At 32.5% G+C, this 14,841-nt stretch overlaps 1 protein-coding gene across 1 annotated transcript in view; it reads left to right on the forward strand.

The window, feature by feature from the left end:
- TMEM47 (transmembrane protein 47) overlaps window positions 1–14,841 on the forward strand; it is a 43,730-nt gene that overhangs the window by 1,179 nt on the left and 27,710 nt on the right. The window lies entirely within an intron of this gene.

The raw sequence follows: 14,841 nt of genomic DNA on the forward strand, positions 1-14,841 counted from the left end.
GTTATTTTCTGTTAATTGTTATAATTTGTGGTAAGGACCATGTGGAGGTTTTAAATACAACACGCCTTTCCCACTCCCATTTTTTAGAACGTGAAAAAGCAAAATAAAACACCCCCCCCTCAAAAAAAAAAAAAAAAAAGACCCATGGTCTCTATAAATTCTATGTTTCACTCTACATCCTTTCTTCTCTAAGAGTCATTTTTCTGAGTTTATTTTCTTTCCCTCTCTCAGTGTTCACCTTTACATTATCTTGGATTTTCCCAGCTCAGTTTTTGTTTGGGATTTTATGCCTTTGTAGATTTGGAAGAATTACAGAGTAGCTGGAAGAGTGAATGGTTTGTTTCCTTTTTTGGTAGCACAGTAAATGATTTTTCTGGCTTCCCCACTTCTTTTCCCCTCTTCGGTCATCATCTCCAAAAAATCTTTTCTTTCTTCTGGGTGAACTAGAAGTTGTGACTTCCATTGCCGGTTGTTTATGTAGGCTGCAATGATTAACCTCCTCTTACGGGGTAGGAGGTGAGAGAGAGGAGAGCAAGGGTCAGTGACTCACCCTCTTCTCTGGTACAAACAAGTAAACCCCTCTACCTAGGGATGTTTAGCTTCCACGCCTCCATATACACTCTTCCTCCACCCACTCACTCCCTTGCTTCTCACTACCTCCATCAAGCGACCCTACTGGCCCCCCTAGCCTTGGCCTAATGTGTATATCTCTGTCATGGGCTACCGGCCTCTTTAGCCGCCTCCTCCTTTCTTGTTGCTAGACTATTGTTACCATTCTGGTTTCTTTCACTGTTGGTTTTAAGCTGTAAGAAAAATTACAGTCAAAAATGATTTTACTATTAAGGAAATAAAACGTTGGGCACTAAGAACTGAGATGGGATGGACCTCATTAGGTTTCATTATATATGTTTTAGTTTAGGCTTTCTTGAGACAACTTGTGAAGCTTCACTAGACATATTGGCAAGTATGCCCAAACTCAAACCAGCACAAAAAACTGACTCCCTGGGATTTGTCTTTGTCCTCGTTTCCTTGATATTGAAGAAAGTAATTTTAATTGGTCGACTTTCTTGACTTATTCTTTCTTTTTCACTCGGGACCCAGAAAATATCAACTCAAAATAAACTAACAATTTTTTTGGTGGTGCTTGTTTTAATTCACCATCTAGGGAACTGTCAAGAGGACATTATGTAGCCTCTTTTTTTGTGAAGGTAGTTTGCAACTGAAGACCCAGACTAGTTCTGTAAAGTATCTTCTTTAAGTAACAACAAACTTTGGAAGAAAATACCTTTTCTTTCTTCTCTTCAATATAAATGGAAATTTATGTAGGAATGTCAGCTTCAACATGTTTCCTTAGCAACATGAATCGTTTGCCCCTTTCTCTCTGTCTCCTGAAATAATACCCCCTGATTGCATAAAGACTTTTTATAGAGAGGTTAAAAAAATAACGGCTTAAAACCCCTCTTTATTTTCACATTCTTCCCTCTTTATACTTCCAAAGAATGTGGGGAATGGAGAACAGCCAGATTGGGCTTGTTGAACAGTAAGCAGTGTTGGTTTAATCTTTCCTTAATTGCCTTAACAGATATCTATAGCTTAATTAAATAATAATAATAAATTTAAAAAGAGGATAGGGGATAGGGAGACATAAGCATAATGTAAATGTAGGTAAGTGGCACACTTCAAAGTAAAAATCCAAGGAAGACACTTTTGTCCTTTTCAATTTTACTCGCTCCCCCCTCCCAAATTCCTACTATTGAATTCATTTCTTTTGAAGTTCCTAAGTATCAATTTAGCTTTATTTTAATTAAAAAAATAAATCGCAGAAGAGCTACACTTAACAAGCTTCTGGAAAAGAAGTGGTAATTGCTTTATTTTAAGGAGACCTGAACAAGCTCTTTATGCTGGTAGTCTATTGTTCATTCTTTACTAGTTTAGGAGAAGGAGGCATATAAGAAAACCACTCTGTCCCTTTCTCTTCCTCAAATTATTACAATATGTGGGTGAGGGTGTGTGTTTTATTTCAAGTGAACTTCTGAGTATGAAAAAAATAATATTCCTAACTATATGAAAGAGGTAGTGAGAGCCAGCACAGAAGCTGGCAGTCCTTTGCTCTGCTGTTTGTGTTCTATAACAAGCTGAGTTTTAGCTGGTTGGTTGTGAGAAACTGCAGAAAGCAGTGATAAAACATCTTTTCTGGTGCTTTGAAGAGATGGACTTTATTGTCCCTTGAAGTGGATTACTTCAGGAGGCACTATCAAGGACAGTTTTCCTAAAGTCCCTTAACAGCATCTTCAAGGCTTAATTAAAAAGCTTTGTCTTAATTAGAATTAGAACTGCCATGAAATGAGAAATTCATGTTGTTTTTTGTTTTTATTTTTGCAACAGGAAATTTTCAACAATATTTCTACTGCAGCAACATGCTCTGTTTCTGTTCATGCCTTGTCCGTATATCCCTTCTATTGCAATGCAGTATTTTAATTTTGATAAAAATTGTGCATCCTTTGCTGTTTGTAACCCATTTTGCAGTTTTAACAGATATAGCAATGTCCCTGTTTGCATGGGCCTGTTGAAGCCAGCTTCAGCACTTGTAGTATGAACTATATTCATCCTGGGAGTGGGTTAATCAGCCATAATGTTCCTCAACCATACACTCTCCCAACCATAAGCTCTCCCAACCATACGCTTGCCTGTTCTGATGTAGGACTTCAGATTGTCGGGTGATCAGTTCTAATGCAATATTTCTACAAGTGTTCCAAAGATTAGATTAGGAAAATAGATTTAGTATGAGATTCAATGTGGAGAGGAAGAAAAACATTTCAAGTTTACAAACCTGGGACCATTCACATTTATGCTCATGAGAGTATGACTCACTGGATTTCTTCAGAAGTGTAATGAGGCAGACCTCTTTGTAGTAGTCTTTTGGAAAATATTTTAATATGAATTTATTGAGAATAACAACAATAACTCTTTTACTTGATCATTTTATTTTGATATTTTTATTAATATTGCATAATTAAGGTTTATCACAATCTTGAAGTGAGAAGAGATCAGATATGCCACCTAACTATATATTCTATGTGTATATACACACATAGTATTCCTAAAATTGTAGCCTAGAAACTTATTAAGTCATAAAAGTATTACATTGTGACTTTTTGGCAAATGTGTATATTGTGAGCATGTGATATTTTAAATAGCTTTTAAAAAATAAACCCAGACTATTCTTCTGAGGTCAGAGTGACCTATTGAGTAAGCAAAAATCAACAAAAGATCAGATCACCATGGTTAACCTCTGTAGTGCCTTTTGTGATACATGGAGTACATTTATCTATAATATATTCAGACTATGGATTGATTTTAATACACAGTCCCTTTCCCCCTCACCTAAGGAATATATTATAACCATTTATGAGAAATCCTAAATATAGCCACTTTTAAAAATGTGAATCATTAGCATAGTTTTGGAAGTTTCATAAAGTATATGTTAATTATAGGCCAAAAAATTTTTTCCAACCATAAAACAAGACTTAAAAAAATCATTTTAAACTGTAGTTTGAGATATCATTTTGCCCAATAATCTTTTATTTTTTCAACACATAGCAACAAAAATCTACTTTCAGTGACAGACTGCTAAATAATGGTCAACCATCTTACCAGAGTATCTGAACATTTCTAAATTCCTGAGATTTGATGGCCTCATGTCCACAAATGCAACATCCATGCAGGCTTTGAAACTAAAGCATCCTTGTGAAACAAAATTGCCAGCTCAGAAGGTGTCTTCCTCCAGGGAAGCTGTGGCTCATTGCTTTAAATGAGTTGATATTGACTAGTGTTTACAAACAGCTCAGCAAGATTGGTAGGACAATGTTCTCTCCTACTGGAAAATTGCATAAGCAGAAGAAATGAATTTTGTTAAGTCCAAAAACAAATGTAAAAAATTGATAAACAACAATTTCAGTTAGTATCAAATACTTTGAAATCAATTATATTTCTAAAAGCAATTCTTCAAAAAATACAGTATGGATAAAGAAAATCAAATAGTTCATTTCAACTTCATCAGAACCTTTTTTGCCATAATCTCTCAGACTTCCAAATATCTATATATCTTAATTTATTCCAGGATTGAATTTAGAGTTTCTAAAGGGCATTAGTATGCCAGTTCAAACTTCATATCAGTAGAAAATCTGAGACTTAGAGAAATTAACTTGCACAATATCATACAAATACTAAAAGGAGAATAGTAATTTGAATTCATGTTCTTTGAATCCAGTGTTTTCTTCTCTCTATCATGTTGAGTCATCTCCTGTACTTTATTGAGAAAAGTGATGGATACTTTTTGGGGGAGGCAGGGAGTTCTTTAGAAACCTTCATTTCCAGCTCCATCAAGGCCTGTGCAAAATTATATTAATCAATTGGAGACAACTAAATAGTATAATTTATAGCATCCTGGACCTGAAGTTAAGAAGACCTCACTTCATATCAGATACCTATTAGCTGTGTGGTCCTGGGAAAATCATTTAACTTCTTTTTTCCATCAGTTTTTTTTTTTTTTTTTTTTTTTGGTAAAATGGGGGTAATAAGAGCTCTACCTCCCAGAATTATGAGGATAACATGTTGATATTTGTAAAGAACTTTGCAGATTTCAAAGTGAGATACAAATGCTAGTTGTTATTATTCCTGTAAAAAAACCCTTACTTTAAAATATGAATTTCATCCACCTATACAAACTATACTTCAGTAGTTTGCTACAAGTTAAAGTTGAATAAACATGAGTAATGGGGAGTCCACAAAAGCATCCATATTCAAAGGCATGCTGTTAAAAAGAAGTCTGTTTTGTCATTTTCCCCCCCACAATTTATGGTTGGTAATTATTTTAGAAAGTATATATATCAGATCAAAATCATGTTTAGTTTTGTATAATTCCACACACAATACATTTCACAACATATAGCATATATGTATGTATACACACATACACACAAATTAGTTTTATAATATCGTTTTCCTATCACATCTCTAGTAAAAACCATAGAATTCTTGTATAGCATATTGCACTTATAAAGTGGGCTTTAGTTTTGTTTTCTAATGGTAGCTTATGAAAGTTTCATTGTGTTTTCTGTAATATAAATCAAATGAAAGGTAAATCTTTGGGACAAGTAATTTAAGTCTCCTTTCTTAAATAGCAAATTTTTGAGAGTGCAATAAAAAGAATTTCTTTACCTTAAACTATGTGATGCTTTTTAAGCTACACAGTTACATCTGAATATTACATTCCTTGGCAATGTAATATCTACAATTTAACAAGCACATATTAAGGAAATGTTACATGCCATTAAGGCAGTAGGGTAACAAAGATGAATGAGAAATTTTCTTTTCATGAGGAGGAATTACAGTTATCAAGGAAACATACAACATTTACAACAATTGTAGTATATATGATGTACAGGAGAAATATAGAAAAGTTGCCTTGGAAAAGTTTGGGGAGGAAGAGAACACTTCTGATTATAGGGATTAGGCCATACTCTCTAGAGTAAATACATCTTAAACTGAACGTTAGCAAGGAAAACAAACAAACAAACAAAAAACACTTGAGCTGCAGAAAATGAGGAAGGAGTGCATAAGGTAGCATAGTTCAATGGAAAGAGTTGAAGTGGAGTTGGAAGACCTAGGTTTGAAACCTGCATCTAAATGAGTTTAGGCAAGTGATTAATCTTCTCCACGAATCCTAGGTCCCTTCCAGCTCCAGAGTTATGGTTCTATGATTCTATTAGTTTAGCTCTGGGGATTGACTACAAATAGTAGGGGTGAAAATTGCAGATTGAAATTATTTTTTTGTTTTATTTAACATGTAGGTGGAAATAATGGAAAAGTAGGATGGACATCATGTTGTGAATGAATTTAATTAGTAGGATAAAATGTTTACAATTTATCTTATTCTGATAATATTGATCATTACTTTTTAATGCAAAATTTTCTACAAAGAACCAATAAAACTACAATTTTAGGTCATCTACCAATTTGTAGCTTCAAATGCTCGAGACAATTTAAATAAAATGAAAATTGTGATATTGGATACATAGTTTGTTCTCTTCTTCATTTTCCAAAATAACAGAATGATAACATTCTATTTATGGAAACATGTTCTTGGGGCATCAAAAACTTTTAAAATAAGAAGACAACTTACAAAACATTTATTGAGCACTTATTAAATGTTAGGCATTATCCTGACCTACAACTATAATAACTTATGCTCCCCAGTACCTTATATTCTCCTGGAGTGAAGAGGATGTAAAATGTACCCATTTAAATAAATATAAAAGAACAGAGGAATTTCAAAAGAGAGTACTAATTACATGGGGTTTCAAGAAGTATTTCAAATAGGAAGGAGCATTTTTGGCAGAAACTCAGGCATTCTGTGATTGCAAACTGAAGAGTAAATTTATATATATATATATATATATATATATATTGTATTTTTATAATTTATAAATATAAATTTATAACTGCAAAAATATGATGATAGGAGTGAAAATGTCTTTGTGGAGTAGTTTTTATTCATTCATTCTACAAGTAAGCATTATTCCTATTCTGTGAAAAGCATTGGTAGGCACTGGTTTATTCATGTGAAAAAATAAGCAAATCACACAGGTAACAATGTCTAAAAATAGTTGAAATTGTAGTTACATTAAATGGAATATATCTGATAAATGATTTTAAAAATGTTTCTAGGCATTTTCTAAGCATCATATGACAAAACTTGAAACAGACAGTATTTCTTTTAATCAAATGAGATCTGATCACCTCAATTTTGAACAGAGGGTAGGTCACTTGTCTTTTTTATATTTTATATGAATGCCAAAACAAGGCTAATTTCTCAATGTAGTGCTCCACAAGACTTCATTTTGTTTTCTTTTTTTGTCTATATTTGTGGATACTGATGCTACTACCAATATCTCTTAATAATCAAAAAAAAAATCTTGTTTGGATAATATGGCATATGGATAGTGTGACATATTCTCTTTACTAGGAAAGTTCAACATTACATAATAAGTATTCCTTTTGTAAGAAAAATATCCTCTCATCCTTCAAATAAAATTTAAACTGCTCGCTCAATAAATTAAACAAAATCTGTTTTATAAAAGATCATCTTTAGTTATACAGGTTAATTATTCATTTTGACTGTCTTTATTGAAAGCTGCCAAAGTGTAATATGGTAATACTGTATAAACAGAATGTGTGTACTTATGTATAAAAAATAATTCCTTATTTCTTTTACTCCTTTCTATCATAGGAAGGTTTGACAATTTTTTTTGTTGTTGTTGTTGTTATAAAGTGAGAAATCGTCAGATAAAGGAAATTCTGTCACAAGAGGGACACAATAAACACAGTCAGATTTAGAGACAGAGAATACAGGGAATTCATGTTAGACCTATTGCATTCTCTCTTAGCAAACTTATAAATATACTTAAATCAGATGGTCCTTTTTCATCACCAATATAAGAACTTTTAATATAACTTAATCTAACAAACATTTCTTGAATACCATTTGTGTTCAAATCATTGAAATGGGTGCAATGAGTCATAAAAAGATGAAGAGGTCATAATCCCAACCTCAAGTAAATTAGAATCTCAAGAGATATGAAATATGAATAATTATAACTGTAACACATGCTCTCAGGCAACTCTCTGAAATGACATCAGGGTCTCATGACCCCTCAAGGCTTTAGAGTAGCCTTGAGTTGTGAGAATGGTCTCATTTAAAACTCTTACAGTTCATGCACCTTAACAAGCATTTTTCCCCACTGTTCTTTTCTCTCTTATGAAGGGTGCTCAAGAAGGTCCATGTACGAATGGTATAGCATATTTATAGAATTGTTTAGATCTTGATAAGAGACGTATCCCCTGATTAAAGTACCAGAGTATTCCATCTTATGATCTATTTTCTGTGGTAAAATGATTTGATTGATTTACCCAGTCAACCCCATCCTTATATAAATAGAAGGCTGTAAAGTGATAAATATAACATGAGAAATAAATCAAATGCTACAGGACTTCAAAGGAAAGAGAGATCACTTAAAACTGGAAAAATGAGGAAAAGTTTCAAGGAAGAATTGACATTTGAGTTGTCATTTTAGTAGATATATGGAATATGTTTGATGTTTCTATTTGTTTATTTTGCTCTTTTGGGGGGCTTCCCAAGAATTTGCCATAACACTTAAAAATTATCACAGATCTCATTTATCAAGAAATTCTATTTGGAAGAAATGGTATGGCTCAAATATAGGAAAATAAGGAGCAAATATAGGAAAACAATGAATAGTCCAGTTTGACAAAGTAATGGGGTTCATGAATGGTGCAAGATGATAGATTGCAGCTTTATTGTAGGCTTTTTTCCCCCCACACAAAGGTAAATTAATATTAGATCTTGGAGAGTAGTGAATACTATGCTAAGAAGTATGGTTACAATTTAGTAGACATTGAGGAGACACTAAAGGTGTTGAAACTTTGCAACTGCCATGACTCCAATTATTCATTAAAAAATCAATTCTGCAGGACTATGTAGATTAGAAAATGTAATGATTGCACTCAAATAAATTCAACACAATGTAAATGAGATCTAGGAAAGAAAGAACAAAAGTTTGAAGTAAGGCAACCACATGGAAATGGAAAGGAAGACATATATATGGGAAGCACAATTAATAGGATTTATCAACCAAACTCAATTTGGTAGGGGAAGGGAAAAGTAGGGAATAATTATTTGCATAGAGCCTACTATGTATCAGACATTGTTCTAAGTGATTTTATAGATATTTCCCTTAATTCTTACAAAATCCTACAAGGTTGGTTTAATAATTATCCCCATTTTACAGTGGAAAACAGTAAGGCAACCAGAGGTTGAATTCTCTACCAAGTGTCTGAGAATAGAATTGAACTCAACTAATTCTGACTCTAAGGCCAGCATTCTATTCACTAACCACAAACTGCCTCTAAGGAGATTGTCTTAGGAAATGGAAAGCTGTAAGATAACAATAAATGTTTGAGCTTGTGTGACTGAGGGCATGGTGTAATGTTATTGACAAAAAATGGGGAAGACCAGGGAACAGCAAATTTATGAAAGAATATATCTATTTCTATTTTAGAAAGAGCTAAATTATTACAATGTAATATGTGTATCATTCAAAAAGCTCTAAACAATTTATAATAATAATAATTCTGTTAAAGTTTTTAGAAAGCAATTTTCTAAAAAAAAATAGTCATATAAATAGATTTCTTTGCATATACTCAGAATTAAAAAGTATTCATACACTTGAAAATTTTTCTTTCCAAGCACTATTCTTAATGCTTTTGTAAATAAAGCAATTTATGAGAGGTTCCATTATTTAAAAAAAATAGTGATGATATGGATAGATTGCCAAATAACAACTCAAAAAAAATTTTGAAAAGAAACAACTATCATCAAAAAACAGTTGAAGTGGTGTTTTAGTAGTCATTAAAACATTTTTCACAGAAACTCAATATTCAGCAATATTAACTTAACCAACCTGATTTTTAAATACCTCACCCCAGTTTAACCTTCACTTCAGAATAGGATACATGCTTGCTACTTAATTGATTAATGGTAGACTACTGTCCTAAAGAAACAGCTGCTCTCCTCATATTGGCCAGAAGATAAAAGCAGGGAGAATCAGTCTCTGGGCTGATATTTATAAAGATGACCAATTTTTCTTTTGTGGCAGACCCAACTTAAGTGAAACGTTTTATAGGCCAACAAAAGTATGAATTCATTATTTAAAAGTGCTTTAGCCAGTGTTCCTCAGGGTTATGCATATTTCTGTGGAATTCTTTCATATCAAAACTTATAGAACTATGTAAATTCTCAGGCAAAGAGAAGAGGGAAGGAATATGGTATCCATAAGATTTTTTTTCCCCTTGCTTTTTTCAGTGGACGAAGAAGAGAGAAAGAGAGAGTGCATATAAATTTGAAAATATAATACAACTTAATGGAAACAAAGTATTTTTAAATGTAAATTTTGAAAATCTTTAACAACATCTTTGTTGGAAATAGCATTTTATTTTTCTCAATTACATGTATCACTAGTTTTCAACATTTCTTTTTATAAGATTTTGAGTTCCAGTTTTTTTTTTCTCTCTCTCTCTTCATTCCTCTCCCACCCCCAAGATCACAAGCAATCTAACATAGGTTATGCATTTGCAATCATGGAAATATATTTCCACATTAGGCACATTGTGAAAAAAGAAAAAGAACAAAATGAAAAAGCCACACAAAACAAAAGTGAAAATAACATGCTTCAGTTTGCATTCAGACTCCACAATTTTTTCTTTGGATGTGGATAACATTTTCCCTCATGAGTTTTTTGGAATTGTCTTGGATATTTTGTTATGCTGAGAATAGTTAAATCTATCATAATTTCATTGTCCTTTTATTATGTGCATTCTTCTGGTTCTGTTCACTTCACACAGCCTCAACTCATGTAAATCTTTCCAGGATTTTCTAAAATCAATCTTCTCATCATTTCTTATAGAACAATATCATTCCATTATATTTGTTTATCACAATTTATTCAACTATTCCCCAAATGATGGGAATTCCCCCAGTTCCCAATTCTTTGTCACCACAAAAAGAGAAATGAAAAAAACATTACTGTACACATACATTCTTTTCCCATTTTTATGATCTCTTTGGGACATAAACCTAGTAGTGATAGTATTGCTGACTCAAATGGTATACACAGCTTTATAGTCCTTTAGGGCATAGTTCCAAATTGCTTTCCAGAATGGCTAGATCAATTTACAATTCCATCAGCAATGCATTAGTGTCCCAATTTCCTATTTGTTGTTCAATCTTTATCATTTTATTTTTCTGTCATATTAGCCTATATGATAGGTGTGAGGTAGTATTGTTTTAATTTATATTTTTCCAATCAATAGTGATTTAGAGCAGTTTAGAGAGACTGTAGATAACCTTAAATTTCTTCATTTAAAAGTGGTCTGCTTATATTCTTGACCATTTATCAATTGGGGAATGATTTGTAGTCTTATAAATTTGATTCGGTTTTCTCTTTATGTGAGAAGTGAAGCCTTTATCAGAAAAACTGGCTATAAAAATTGTTTCCCATCTTTCTGCTTCTAATCTTGCTTTCATTGCTTTTGTTTGTGCAAAACCTTTTTACATTAATGTAATACAAATTATCCATCTTGTATTTCATAATATTCCTTGTCTCTTGTTTGATCATAAATTCTTCCTTTCTCCATAGATCTGACAGGTCAACTATTCCTTGTTCTCTTAATTTACTTATGGTATCACCCGTTATATCTAAATCATGTACTCATTTTGACCTCATTTTGTTATACAGTGTGTGGTGTTGGTCTATTCCTAGTTTGTGCCTTATTGTTTTCCAATTTTCCAAGCAGTTTTTGGTCAAACAGTGAGCTTTTATCCCAGAAACTGTAGTCTTTGTGTTTATCAAACAGAAAATTGCTATGATCATGTATTACTTTGTCTTATAGATCAAATGTATTCTATTGATCCATCACTCTGTTTTGGTCAGTACCAAACAGTTTTTATGATTGCTGTTTTGTAATATAATTTATATCTTATATGGCTAGGCCACTTTCATATTGTTTTTAATTAACTCTCCTAATATTCTTTGTCTTTTGTCCTTCCCAATTTACATTACCATTATTTTTCTACCTCTATAAAATAAAATTTCAGCAATTTGATTGTTATGGTAGTCAATGAATTAGTTTAAGTATAACTGTTGTTTTTTATTATATTTATTCAGCCTACCCATGATTTTTCTTGCCATTATTTAGATATGATTTTTTTGGTATGAAAAGTGTTTTTAATTGTGTTAATATAAATTCAGGATTTTTCTTGGCATGTAGACTCTCAAATATTTTATGTTGCCTACATTTTTAAAATTGAATCTCTCTTTCTATATCTTGTTGATTTTTGTTGGTAATATATTGAAATCCTGATGATTTATTTGGGTTTAATTTTGCATCTTATGATTTTGTTAAAGTTGTTAATTGCTTCAGGAAGTTTCTTCAAGTTCATCTCCATTAAATATGATGCTTGTTGATGGTTTGAAATAGTAGTTATCATTTTAAGAAATGTTCATTTTATTCCTATGCTCTCTACTGTTTGTTTTGTTTTATAGAAATAGATGTTACATTTTGTCAAAAACTTCTGCACCTATTGAGATAGTCATATGATTTCTATTTTCTTATTGATTTAAAAAAGTTTACATCAGTATTCTTTGGAAAATTGCTCTATAATTTTCTTTCTCTTTTGGCTCTTCCTGGCTTAGATATTAGCACCATTTTGTGTTATAAAAGGAATTTGGTAGGACTCCTCCTATTTTTCTAAATAGCATATATAGAACTGGAAATATTTATTCTTTAAATGTTGGTAGAATTTATGTGCAAATCCATCTAGCCTTATAGAATTTTTTTCTAAGGAAGTTAATTGATGACTTTTTAACACTCTCTCTCTCTCTCTCTCTCTCTCTCTCTCTCTCTCTCTCTCTCTCTCTCTCTTTTTAAATGGGAATTCTTTTGGAGGCTTGACTTAATATTATTCCTGAGGAATACTTAAGAGATCTCAGGGAACTTCCGGGCTTCTCCTCCATCATTGCTCCACCTCCATCCCCAGCTTCTTATCCTTCTAGAGTTATTCTTTCAGTTCAGTAGACATTGGAAGTCAGAAGCTGTGGGATTCTCGGGAAGTGAAAAGTATTAATGGTGTTAGAAGAGGAAAATTCTGGACCTGAAATGATTTGCTTCATTTTTGATTATTGCATTCCTATCACCAAGGACAATAACTCTTGTATAATGGCTACTTAATTAATATTTGTTGATTGATTGCTTAAATGGCCAAGTCAATAAAATATTTTCAATGAATCTTGTAAAATTCTCACAATAGTCCCTCAGTCTTCACAAACTATTTTGAACAAAGGAGTCCAACTTTTTTTATTTTACAGATGAGGAAACTGAAAGCCATTAAAAGCAAACATTTGATCCAGGGTCATAGGAAAAGTTATAACTGTTTGGATTGGATCCTAAATTTCCTCATTCACAATTTAATTTTCTTTCCATTACACTGCAACATTATCTCTCTGAAAGAGTCAACTAAGAAAGAATAATCTGTTGTTGAAGTAATTATTGTTACTGCCAAGTGCTCCCAAAATAGGTTATTCCCCAAAATATTTGTCAATAGTTCCTTGCAATCCCTGCAACTAGATTTTAATTATGAATGTTATCTTGTTTTAATGAACAGTTGAAAAGCTCAGATAAAGAATTGATTCTTGCTATTTCCATTCTTCTTCTTTTTCTTCTTCCTCTTCTCCTTATTCTTTTTCTTCTCCTTCTCCTGCTCCTTCTCCTTCTCCTCATCTTCCTCTTCCTCTTCTTCCTTCTCCTTTTCCTTCTCCTCTTCCTCCTCCTCCTCTTCTTCCACCCTTTCTGTCTCCACCTCCTCTTCCTCCTTCCCCTGCTCCTCTTTTTTTCCTTTCCTTCTTCCCCAACACATTCAGAAATGACTTGGTTACTGTATTCATATCTCTGATTATACTAGGTTGTTTTATCTACCTGTTGAGAGTCTGTCTCTGATATATGATCTCCAACAATATAATTATTATGAGCAGCCTCTTTATGAAAAATGCTTTTTAGAAACTGACAGAAAATGTATCAACAAAATTCCTCTTCCCCTGTGGTCTAGTCTTGAAACTTGGTTTTTCTTTGCTTTCTATCATGTTAATGGACTTTCTGGAATAGTTACAGTCTGGTGTCAATCAAAAGATTGAAAACAAAACAAAACAAAACAAAAACAAATCTCTGTTTCTCTGTCTCTCTGCTTGCCTCTCTTTGTCTTTGTCTCTCCACTCTCTCTATCTGTATGTCTGTGTGTGTGTCTGTCTCCCTGACCTACCTTCTCTCTCTCTCTCTCTCTCTCTCTCTCTCTCTCTCTCTCTCTCTCTCTCTCTCTCTCTGTCTCTCTCTCTCTCCTATAGGAGGAATTGAATAAGATTTTCACAATTTTGAAAGCAGTTATGAATTGTTGCTTGCCTTTATGGAGGGAATATCTCCATCAGTGAGATTACCTAACTTAATTACTTGACTGATACTGTAATTACCATACAAGACAATTATTTGATTCAAGGCCAATAAAGATTAATTTTAGATCTCTCTATGGATGTAGATGGCATTTTCTATCTCAAGTCTGGAATTGTTTTGGATCACTGCATTGCTGAAAAGAGCTAAATTCATCACAGCTGATCGTCACATAATCTTTCTGTTACTATATATAATGTTCTTCTGCTTCTGCTCACTTCACCTTGTATCAGTTCATGTAAAACTTTCTAGTCTTTTCTGAAATCATCCTGATCACCATTTTTTACAAAGCAGTATTTATTATTTCTGTTTCTTCCCATGTTGACAAATGAGAAATATATATATTGTATCTGGATTTTCCTTGAAAACCTAAAGCATGTTTTTTCAAACCTGTATGATAATTTAGCAGCCAATTTATATTATTACATTATTCATTATCTTGGTGATCTCTTTAATTTGTCTCAATGATTATCTCTATGATATCTCAATGATTGGGTTTAGAAAGGAGATGAAAAAAATCATTCAATCACATTGTTACCAGTTTGATCCTATGCTATACTTGTGGGTATCTATGCACAAAACAAAATATGAATTTGGTTATTGAGGTTCCAATAAATATTGTGATAACTACCAGTCCAACAGGAAGAAAGTTAGTTAGCTAATATAGTCCAGAAATCTATTTTATGGTGAAATACTTGGAAAACTTCA

Source organism: Sarcophilus harrisii, chromosome 3 (genome assembly GCF_902635505.1).
Source record: "Sarcophilus harrisii chromosome 3, mSarHar1.11, whole genome shotgun sequence".
Taxonomy (NCBI): domain Eukaryota; kingdom Metazoa; phylum Chordata; class Mammalia; order Dasyuromorphia; family Dasyuridae; genus Sarcophilus; species Sarcophilus harrisii.